The sequence below is a fragment of the Triturus cristatus genome, chromosome 4_2 (genome assembly GCF_964204655.1).
Source record: "Triturus cristatus chromosome 4_2, aTriCri1.1, whole genome shotgun sequence".
Lineage (NCBI taxonomy): Eukaryota > Metazoa > Chordata > Amphibia > Caudata > Salamandridae > Triturus > Triturus cristatus.
Window position 1 is genome coordinate 222326123 of NC_140586.1, and position 12503 is coordinate 222338625.

Sequence of the window (12503 nt, forward strand, 5' to 3'; positions counted from 1 at the left end):
TAACTATGTAAGAATGTCTGTAGCTAAATTGTGACAAAGCTTTGCAAGCCGCATGTATTTTTGTGGGAAAGGAAAAACTGACCTTGGTCACAAAGGAGTTCTGCCATTTAATTGGTCCAGAGAGGAAGAAGCCTGCAACAATGTTTGCAACATGTATTCACGTTTTTTATATCAGTGCGTGTTTCTAGTTAGATTCATTGCTTTATCTCCACTCCCTGCCTACCTTCTGGTCCTAAACTGACGGTTGTGTCCACTGCCTGCTTCTGTTTATCCTTATTTTATTTCAGTGCTTTATTTTTACAGATTGCTACTGCAACTGTATTGATCACTTACTTGTATTACTGAGATTCTGCTGAGTTTCATGAACTACTCTTTATGGGAAGCTTGGCTGCTTTAATTTGGCTTTGAGCTTTATGCTCCTTTAATCTCACTCTTTCCCTTGGAATTTGAACTCTTCATGGGGTCTACTAACTTGGAAATTCTGGTCTGATCTCTTAGAATATGATCTAATTCCTTTATAGTATGCGCTTGATGCATTATTTGTCTAATTTGTTTCTAACCAACCCTTTTTATGAGATTTCTGTAAACTTATATATGAATAAAAACAATAAAAATACATTTACTAATCTCTTTATGAGAATAAAGCTTTTAAAACATATTCAAACTCTCCTTATTGACTGAACTTCGAATTTTATTTGAAATTTGGTTGTGATGCTAAAATAGCTCTTTGAATCAAAATACAGTGGCAAAAATCCGTCACCTGAAGCGGGAAGAAACCAGCACGAGAATGGGACTTAATACTGTAAGTGTTGGTAATTGAAAGGATGATTATCACAAAAATTGTGCTCGGAATGTACTCAAATACACGATACGGGAGGTCGGGACATTCAGCGTATCGACAGGGTCAACTACCCAACAGATAAGGCAATTAGAAAATCTGATGCACACAGAAATCTACCAGTGTCTACATGCCACCACCTTAATATAATATCACAAGACCAGCAGGATTCCCAGAGGCCTGCGTTTGGCCATAAAACCATTACTATTTGAGCTCTACAAAAAGTTCATGGGTAACTGTTAAGTAAAAAAAGGAACCAATGTTCATTAGATCCCATTCTTATGATTACAGAAGAGCTATCTCCGGTCCTCATTGGATTAGAAGAAATCTCTGAACTCAAAAACACCCTGAAGCTGAGCATGGAGGCAGATATTTGGCAAACAACCTTGAATGATATTAACTCAAAACTTGATTCATATGCCAAAGAAATCCATGAAAGGAAAATCTCCAAATACAAAAGAGATACCATAGACTACAAACTCGACGAAGTCTACACTTGGGCTGAGGTATATGCCCAGAAAAGAGGATTCCGTAAATAAACCACTACATCTTCTGAAGAAAGCATAGCTACCAACAGTGAAATACAGCCTAACCGGCTGCCGGTCACAACGAGAATATTTCCTGCAGAGAAGCAGATGACATGTGTGTCAGAGTTGTGGCTAAAAAAGACACTTTTGTTGCAGACAAGTCCAGCATCCAACCACCCACCAACAACACTGAGCAGCCACAACAGCACAAGCCTAACAAAATCCACAGGGAAAGCGGACAAATGCAAGGGAAAGAGTGACTACCAGGAATCAAACGAAACACTAGTCATAAACATCTCTTCAACACAGCTAACCCCTTTACAGACATCTGTCCTCAATAAGGGTATGTCTTTTGTTCCAACGCACCACACTAATGCACTGACTACCAAGGTATCTTTATTTAAATTTATGCGCAAATTGCGATTGCGGCATTTCTTTGGTAATTTGGAATCTACATCAACAGGTGGGGAAGAACCTCAGTACTTGGCATTCAAACTTAAGTGCATTTTTAACCTCCCATATCACACAAAACTTTGGATTCATTTGAGACATTTGTAAAAAAAAGATTTCCTGAAGATGGATTTCTCAGCCCCTAACCATAGAAACATGTCCTAATGTGAAAGGGATGCCCTGAGGTCATTAATCTTGAATAATATTCTCACATTTCTACCAGCGGATAAAGGGGCACCTTGGTTGTAATGGATCAGTGTTTTTATGAACAAATGGCTTTGAACACATTAGTGATGAGCAGACATACCTGTCTCCGGATCAGGATACCACTGTGCCATATATGAGCAAACTGACGTTAGACAAAGCTATGGAAATGGATTGGATCAGTACTAAGACCAAACAATTCTTGTTCACGGATTACTCAAGGAGGCCACTCCTGTATATGTTACCCAAAATATACAAGAGTTTAGATGATCCCCCATTCAGACCTATTGTTTCTGGATACAGGTCGATTCATTAGCAACTTGGGAGGTATCATGACACATTTCTTCAACCCCTAGTACAGACTAGTCCATTATATGTTCAAGACACCACAGATTTTTTGAAACCACTAGAAAGTACGAAGATTGATGACAGCAAGGAAACATGGTATGATGGAGTGGTTTCTTTATACAAATCGATACCCCACCAAGTGGGGATTGATGCATTGGAATGGGTACTAGTAAATACAGATGAGATAAGAGCAAATAAGTTATTTCTGTTGGAATTACTTCATTTTTGCCTATTCCATAGCTACTTTAGCTAGGACTACAATTTTTACTTGTAGAGGAATGGGACATCCATGGGCTTTTCTGGGGCTCCCAGGTATGCAAATATCTTTATGTCCAAGTTTGAGGCTGACTTATCAATCGATGCATGGATGAAACCTTTGGTGATGTACCGCAGATACGTTCGGACATGCTAGTGCGCGATGGGCGGAAAGCAAGCCAGGAACAAAAGGAGCTGAGGAGAACGGAAGAGCGCTTTGTGTTCTAGAGGACGCGTGCATGTCTCACGTCCTTTCTCGCTGCATTTACCTGACTTCCTTCTGAGTGGCTCCCACGTCCATTGGAGTTTCTCGCGCTGGGATCCTGTTCCTTACTTCGGAATGCACCAGTCGCCGTGGGGGCCTTCTAACCCTCTTCTTCACTGCTGAATTCATCCGACGCTGCAGGGGCCTTCAACTCCTTCCAGCAGTTACGGAGGTTTGTCCGACGATCGCGAGGCCCTTCAACTCCTTCGTGTAGTTACTGCGGTTCGTCTAACGCTGCGGGGGCCTTCAGAGTCTTTCCCTATTACAGCGTTTTTCCTGAAAATACAAAGAAAAAAAACACATTTATTTAACTTTGCATGAATCATACATGGTACTTATCTGAGTTAGTCTCCTCAGTGTATGGAGATTCTGTTCCCTTCCTGACATTGCTTGATTGCTATAAGTAACAAAAAATATATATTTAGTATCCTGAGCTTGAAGGGACTGAATTATATTCTTAGTAATTAACCCTGCACATTTTTGTGTATATTTTTGTTATCCTTTGTGGGAGAATATGTTTTTTGGTTTTCTCCTGGTTTTATAGGATATGAATAAGTTGGGGCCTACCTGGATTCCACGCTGAACCTCTTTTAGGTTAGTATAAGGTATATCTGTTTTGATTGCTGTATCTTTTTGTCCTAAGCAGTAGCTCATAATTTCATATCCCTGCCCTGTAGATATATACCACTAACCCTGATTGCTATTATCAATACACTTACCTGGAAGATATAATTCTACAGGTAGTTATCCCATCACATCATTAATGGGGCCTCAGTGTTGTTTTTCCTCCTACATGCTGATGGTAATACATATAACCTCATCTCTACTAGAGGAATCACATAAGGACCATCCACCAAGAATATCCTTACCTAATGCTATGCATTCCCTTCTACCTTTCCTTGTTTTGTTTCCCCTCTTCGGCCAACTCTGCCATGTTAGCTTTGACACTGTTAGGCTGCATTGGTGAGTGTGGGAAGTTGGGACCTATCTTCAGATCTTGAATCTCGACCCTGTTGGAAAAACAGGTGAAAATTACAGAACGCGAAGCCCATGTTTGTTTTCCACCTGGGCGAGATGGATGAACATCAGATTACTTTAGCTGACGTAGCTCACATGATAGGGAATTTGCAGAAAGAGACCCAAGCTCTTACCATTAGAGTAGCTGCCTTGCAGTGAAGATCTCCTCCTGCAGCCTCAGCTGATTCCACTGCTGGGGCTGCTGGTAATCTGTTTTCCTTGGCACCCTCCTCTTCTAGTGTGGGTCATCCAGTCTTTTATGTAACTATCCTTGCACAATACCTGTACCACCTCCTGTGTGATTTCTGGGGGACCCGGCCATGTTTGCTACTTTTATAAATCAATGGCAATTACATTTCATGTGTAAAGCATCTTGCTGTCCCACTGAACAAGCTAAAGTCGCATTTGTCTTCCCATCCCTAGGAAGAACAGCTTATCATAAACCTATACAAAGTTAAAAAATAAATTAGATACGTTGTTTGATAGGCATTCCATATGCAATCCGTAGACACTGAACTCTTAAATCTAAAACAAAGGTCCAAAGATTTGATGACTTACATTTCCAGTTACAATAGATTGGTGGCAGAGGCAGGGTGGCCTGAGGACAAACGGAGTGCTCTTTTTTAAAGGGCTTAAAGTTGAACTTAAAGGTGTACTTGCACAAGTAGTAGATCCCCCAGAGTCCTGTAATCCTCTTATTGATCTTGTGGTTAAATTAGATCATCAGCTACATGAGCGGAGATGAGAGAAAGGGTGTTTTGACCCCAAAGTGGTTATGTATAAAGATAAGAAAGTAGAATTTGACAAAGGCACAGGAGGACCTGAGCCTATGCAAATAGAAAGTTTGCGGGTCCTCTGAGTGACGAAGAGATACAGCGAGGCTGGGATAAGACGTTGCGCCTTTATTGTGGAAAGCAAGGACACTTTCTATGTGACTGCCCCATAAAACCAAAACGGAGTAGTGAGCTGCAGTGGCGTCACTGGGGATGGTGTCACCCGGTGCGGGTAACTCATGGTGTCACCCCCTCATGACTTACCGCATGGACCTCCTCTGCTCCGAGGCCGGCTTCCCCCTCATTTCAGGGCGTGCCTGGCGGTTTAACCAGATTTAACTGGTGGATGCGTTTCTGCCAGGCAGCTCTCCACCATGGTGGAGTCATGTGACAATGACACCGTAGTTGAGCCTCCCACCCAGGCTTGGACATCGGGGGGAGGTGCTCCTACAAGCTATTCCAAATAAAGGTCTCAGTTCAATAGCACATAAATGCCCAATAAAGGGCAGCCAAATATATCCCCCCGCCCCCCTTCCTTTACTCTGATGGGAGTGACAGAAGTAAATGGTCTGAAAAATGATAGCGCCACAGATTCACCCCTTGTGTCGTCTACACATTTCAAATTACAGATGGTTGCCAGGTCACATGATAGTGAATTTTACAGTACATTTTTCATTACATATTCAAATTGTATCAACTTTCAAAGCACAGTAAATAGTAGATGATGACCTTAAAGAACATCAGGTTACCCACCCAGTCATATGTACCCATAGACATTATTTCAGAGAGCACCAAAAATAGACACAAGTAGTGAATCAAGTGTGTAGCAAGCAAGGCAGTGAGTAACCAATACTAGGGGGATTTTGGGGGGTTGAACTTCTCACACCCCAAGAAAATTTGGGAGACAGATAGGCCAAAACAAAGCATTTTTCAACACATTTTTCATTACATATTAGATTGTATTAACTTTTAAAGCATAGTAAATGATTACTTTATAGAGCACCAGGATACCCAGTCATAAATCACAGACATTCCTACAGAGAACACTAAAAAATTAAATGCCGAGCATGAAACATGAATTTAAATATAACCAATTTATTAAGCGAGATATTGCCCAACACTGGAAGTCATCTACCCCGCCCCCAGTTCAGGCCTGGAAGAAGGCATTGGATCGCTGTATGTCCGCGGAAGAGGCAGTCTTCTTGGCAAGGGGCTGTCCGAACAAGCATAGTAAAGTCTGAAAGAGATGGGCCCGCTATTGGGGCATCGTCTTATCCTTGCGTGCGGGCGCAGAGACATTGGACCCGATAGAAAGACTGATCAGAGCCCCGGTAGTCACCCATCCGAGGCCCCAAGAACTTTGAGCTGCAGGAGGGTAGCCGGAATATGGAACAGGAACTGATGGGAAATGTTAAATGTGCATGCTGGGCAGTGGGTTGGTGTGATGTGCGGGAGGGGGGGAGGGGTTGTGGGTCTGGTGTTCCGCAGACCAGGGGGGGGTTGAACAGGGATACCAATTCTCACTCTTCCGATATCCGTTTTGGTACTCTGTATGGGGACGAGTTCCCCGGTGTCCTTAAAATGCCAATAAAGTCTGTTGTCAAAAAAAAAAATATATAACCAATTTATTCTTCTACCACCCAAATCTGTGTAGACAATGAGAGCCCAGCCGTGCCTCTGCAGACAGATACCCCTGTGCCTGTTAACAACAGTGTGATAATGACTCATTAATCAGGTTGTACAGTGGGCTACCTGCTAGTCAACAGTTTATTGGAATTTATAATATAATAGGTATGGTACTTCATACTGGTGTGGTGTTCCCACTATCCAGCAACACGATATATCAGTGGTCGAAGTGGGGAAAAAAAAGTAGGGGAACTGTGGGCGGAGAATCAGAGGGCGGGAATAACCCAAGGATTGGATCAGTGGGCGGAGCCAGAGGTGTGGCCAGAATGCGCAAACAACCCAATTTTTTGTATTTGTTTGGTTTCACTGCCCATTTTTATCAACCAATGGATACACATGATTATTTAAGGTTATAATGAGTTATTGACAGTAAAATGTATTCACAAAGTGGGATATACTAATCACAGAATGTCCCCAAATACGTTAAAAAGCACAAGCCATTTGTCTCCGAGCCATGGAGTTTCTGTCATCAGCACTTCTCCCTTTTCCACAACAGCAGTTCAAACATGAATGGCTAAAAATACTAGTTTGCAAATGTTTTCTAAATAATAATGGCTCTGCCATATTTGCCTCATAATGCAAGATCTGCAGCATGATCTGACCATTTAAACTAATAAATTGTTTGTAGCTCAAATGTATCAAAAGTTAATAAAAAATGTGACTTGGGTTGCTGCGGAGTAGATGACAGCTCACTGTTCTATGTTAGGATTTTAACTTATAAACTGCAAGTAACAAAAGGATCTCTCTGACAAAAGCAGTAGCCCACTGGCCTATTTACATTATGCGCACTTTGTGATCTGCATGGTACATGTTCTTTGCAGCAGGTACATTAACCCTCTGAGCTACCTTTCCATGAGTCAAATCTTCCATTAGACAAAATTCCGATCTCTCTCTACGAAGAACATTAATCACCAGTCATCATGACATTTTTATTGTTACCGAAAATTGCTGGAGGCCTGGAAGGAGGCAGCAAGCACTTTTAAAACCATAATATACTTACAAAAATTATGCCTCCACCTAAAGTCAGCACCTGGTGCGGTCACACCGGTTGCACCGCCCTAGAGCTGGCCCTTCTCAAGGGTCCTGTGATCTCAGTAATATGGTCACTGTTGTTCTAGGATGTGCTGCTTCATAGGCCTGCCCTCAAGACTGGAGGTGAACTTCAGTATGAATATTGGTGGACAAGCCTTGAAAGTTAACCTACACTTGTCATGCTAGGGTCCACCTGCTGGTGCTACGACACCGGGGCTTCTAATGTCTTGCGAAGCCTTCTAAGGTCTAGCATGAGATAGTGCTCTCTCAGGAGAGGGGTCTGGCGGACTGGTTATTAAGGCTGAACCTGGTTCCCCAGTTCCAAATTCAGCAGCTCTGGCCATAGTGCCACATCCTCTCCCCCACTGAACACCATACTGTCTCACTGAGAAAAACTCAGACTGCCTTCAACTACAACCCAATTGTTGCCAGCTATAAACACCTGGATGCGGCTCAATTTAAATTACACACTGGGCAAGACTCTTTCATACTATAAAGAGGTGTCTGCCATCATGCGTCTAGTAGCAAAGCTGGTGACTTTGGAACCTGGGCTTGAATCCAGGCAAGGGGATTAGTTTCCCATTGGTGCAGTGGCACTGACGAACAGCATCCAGGTAGGCCAGTTCCTTCCTTGCGCTAGGCTACATGACACGCTACCGATCCATACTCGAGTACTTAATCGAAATTCTGTGATTGCAGACATTCACATAACAAAACTTTTTTTTAAAAAGCAAATAATGTGTGAAATGCAGTTTTAAATGTAGGTAATTTCATTGTTTATTTAAAGGCTGTAAATATCCCCTTGGTATCTTTTAGACTGACACTCCAGTGCAAAACGATCCATAACAGGATTTGTAATGCGTAAAAAAGAAAAAAAAAGCACATACATACATACACAGAGGCGTACCTAGAGCTTGTGGCACCCGGGGCTATCCCTCAGATTGCCGCATCTGGGGAGGGGGGGTTGCTAGGGAAAAAGGACGGCGAGCACTTGAAAGAGGTCCGAGAGACACGTAGTATCGCCGCTAATAGTTACCTCGATCATGCAAGTTACATGCACATACATGACACGGTCCAAGGCTACACAGTTGAATACACCGGTGGCTGGCAGTGACTGGCAGTACAAAAGAGAACACACAGACTGCATGATCTATCTGGGGACTCAGAAAAACCGCATGAGACATCCATCAGAGAGCTGCGTGAATAATTACCTGGTAATCCCCTCAGCACAATGCAAACATGCCCATACATGACACTGTTCAGGGATCCATCATCTACAGCTGACATTAAATGACCATTCATCATGGTTCTCCCCATTAAAGCAGTGCACTTTGTGATCTGCATGGTACATGTTCTTTGCAGCAGGCACATTAACCCTCTGTGCTACCTCTCCAGGAGTCAACCCTTCCACTAGACAAAACTCCGATCTCTCTCTAGGAAGAACATTAATCACCGAGGTTAACATGACATTTTTATTGTTTCTGAAAACTGCTGGAGGCCAGGAAGGAGGCAGCAAGTTTTTTTTAAACCAAAATATACTTGCAAACACTACGCACCCACCCGAAATAGGTACCCAGTACAGTCACACCGTTCGCATCACCCTAACCTGCTCAAGGTTCATGTGACCTCAGTGACAGAGTCACAGCAACTGGATCACTGTTGCTGCTTCGTAGGCCTGCTTCGTAGGCCTGCCCGCAAGACTGGAGATTAACTTCAGTATGGATTGTGGTGGACAGGCCTTCAAGGTTAACTCACAATTGACACCACTAGGGTACACCTGCTTGTGCTAAGACATCAAGCCTTCTAAGGTCTAGTGGGGCCTTCTAAGGTCTAGCATGGGAATGTGCTCCCTCAGTAGAGTGAGTGGTCTGGTGGACTGGTCATGAAGGCTGAACCCGGTTCTCCAGTTCCAAATTCGACAGCTCTGGCCATAGTGCCACATCCTCTCCCCCACTGAACACCATACTTCCCCACTGAGAGAAACTCGCACTGCCTTCAGCTACAACCTAATTGTGCCCGCTATAAACACTTGCATGTGGCTCAATTCAAATTATGCACTTGATAAGAGTAATATGCTGCCTAAAAAAAAAGTAAAAGCAACGACTCATAGGGAATGCAAGATTAAGTAAAGCATGTGAAATGTAAGCAGAAACAACATGGTTACCTTAACGATCTCTCCCTCACTATTCAGAAATCAGCGAGTGGTTTTACCTGAAAAAGGACATGACTAGAGGGCCCTGAAGGGAACCGTTTCAATGTCCATTGCTTATATCCTTACAAAACGTAAGCAGTATGGTTTAAAAAGACCACATCCATAAACACAGAGCCATGGTACACATTTTGTTTTCCAATCCACCCATCAACCAGGTATTGCAGTACATCCAGAAATGGCACACTTTCCCACCTGGGAACAACAATGCTGTTCAAAGAAAGACGAGAAAACAAAAGTAGTGATTCACTGGCAAACTCTGTAAAGTAATGCTGATGTATTTGGATGTAAATAAAACCAATCTAGCCACTTTACAACCACTCTGTCTTGCTTTATTTAGTTATGTATTTATTTTTCATATTTAAAACCTTCTATTTCTCTCCATCCCGCTGCACTTTGGAATAGAAAAATGTCAGAAAAAGGGTATTTCTCGCAAGAGTGTTTTTCTTTTTTGGATCCATTTCACAGGGAAGCAACTAAATGAAAGAAGGAAAGAGAAGTTGTGAACTGTTTCTTCAAGTTACCGTTTTCAGTAAGTGAGGAGCAAGACAGAAAGAGAGGGAATAATAGGAAGGGGGGGACAGCTGCCAGCCTAAAAAAGAAGAGAACATTGCCCGAGTCCTATTCCTTCTCTGCCCGTCCCCAAACGTCCACGAAAGCAAGCCGAGCCATAATCTGAATGCCTTTGTCCTCCCCCCAAAATAGTGCCGACTGGGGCGGACCGCCCCACCCTAGCTATGCCACTGTACATACAGCAGACTTAATTTATGAAAAGTGCAGAGGGAAAAATGCACCGACCTCTGCGTTACTTTAAGGTTGTTGCCTCTTCATTACTCACCTGGAAGCGACAGCATTCGAACATGTTTGCTTTGGCCTTCGGAATGACATCAGCTGCCTGCACCCGGGCCTAGAGTCTCTGGTGAGTAGTGACGACGCCACTGCCTAGAGAGGCGCGCAGACGCGGCGGAGGAGGAGACAGTGCGCACTGCGCACAGGCACCTCCTCCTCCTGAAAAGTTACGTTGCGTTGCTCTGCACGGCACACACCAGCCCTTTGGTGTCACCCAGTTCGAGGGTGTCACCCGGTGCGGTCTGCACCCCCCGCACCCCATAGTGATGCCGCTGGTGAGCTAGAAAACTGAAGCGCCCGAAGACTAGGGAGACAAGTTCTTCAGGTAGATCAGGACTAATGGTCTCCCAACTCCTAGACCAAAATCATGTTGTATCCTCTCTTCATCATTTTCAAATAACAGCAAAACTTCTGTGGGGCGATCAGTCAATCGAGGCTCAGATTATGATTGACTCTGGCGCAATGGGAAATTTTATTGACATGCAATGGGCCAAATACATGGAAATTCCTGTGGTCCCTAAATTTGTAGTAGATGAAGTAAAACCTATTGATGGAAGTAATATAAAATCTGGTCCAGTCACTTGTGCTACCGCTGAACTGGAACTTCTTATATTAGATCAACACAGAAAAACAGTTCTGTCTGATCTCATTTACTCACCCCAGTTCCAAGCAATTTTGGGAATTTCCTGGTTAACACAACACAACCAGACCATCGATTGGAGGGCCTGTTCGTTGTCTTTCTTTTCTGAATTTTGCAAGCCCCATTTCAATTAAGAACCTGTCAAACAAAAAGATATAGTTGTACTTACAGATTCCAATGAACCTGCTTTAACTGCCTGTTATCTAGATATGGCAGAGGTGTTTGAAAAGGAAAAGGCCTCTAGACTGCTGCTAGACCGACCCTACGACTGTCGTATAGATCTGGTCAATGGAGCACAAATTCCTTATGTTCCAATTTATGCTCCAACTGAAAAAGAGATTATCTATCTGAGGGAATATTTGGACGAAATGCGTAGAATAGGATTTATCCGGCCTTCCCGTTCATGCTCTTCTTCTACTCTCTTCTTTATCCCTAAACAGAAGGGAGGTCTTCGATGTTATATTCACAACCGCACCCTAAATGACATAACCATAACAAGCATTGGCATAGCCAATAGGTCTCGTCTTTGGGAACTTATAAGTGTTTAGCCATGCAACAGTTGATGTTGTTGCACCAAGGATATTGTGCTAGATAACTAAAGACTAACTAAAAAACCAAAGGCGAGACATATTGGCTATGCCAAGGCTTGTTTTCAAAGGTTGATCACTTAATATCAGGTGACAGCTGTGCTGTGAAGCTAAACCTAATAAAATCTTACTGCTCATTGATACCACATACAGTTCTGAATAGTCATTAAAATAGTAATTTCAGAGCAAAATGGATTTGATTGGTACAAACGGCATAAAATGTAGGTGCACACATGACGTCATGCCAGGTGAGCACTGTAAGGGAAGGGAAATCCTTTAAAGAGTAAGCTTCTCTCTGGATTTCCCTTCTCTTTTTGAAACTCAGGAGCAGCAACATTGTCCTAGTGTCACCAGGGCTTTAAGTCGAAGGTTTTCAATATTATATACAAGCCATAGTTGCTGCTTATTTATCTTATGCAACTAACAACCACTGACAAAGCCAATAGTCCTGACTTGTTGTAGTTATGATGTTACTTGTTGTATGATATATCTGGATGCAATGAGAGAAACAGCAAAATGCAAGTTGGGTGCACACTATGCTATGAACAGATTTTTAGCTTCCGTGTTTTAAGCCACGCCCTTAATTACATTGGCCACGCACCTTTGAGAGACAACCCCCCCCCAGTTTTTTCATCCCACTTAAAGCCCTGGTTAAAAGTGTCTTAAGCTAATCCTAAAAGGGATGCCGGCAACTCACCAGAGACCTGGGAGCTGAGGATGCACGGCTGCTCAACCCTGCGTTTGCATGTCTGAGAGCAGCACGTGGGCTTGAGAGCAGTCATTGCTGTCTCGCGCTATCCTTTTCACAAATCAGGCTCGTAAG

The 12503-nt window shown here is 43.1% G+C and overlaps 1 long non-coding RNA gene across 1 annotated transcript in view; it reads right to left on the minus strand.

The window, feature by feature from the left end:
• Nucleotides 1-2354: 2354 nt before the first annotated feature.
• Nucleotides 2355-12503, minus strand: part of LOC146833463 (uncharacterized) — a 42156-nt gene continuing 32007 nt past the window's right edge. The window contains exon 3 of the long non-coding RNA XR_014960589.1: nucleotides 2355-3163. This is a non-coding gene — a long non-coding RNA (uncharacterized LOC146833463). The remainder of the gene's footprint in view (nucleotides 3164-12503) is intronic.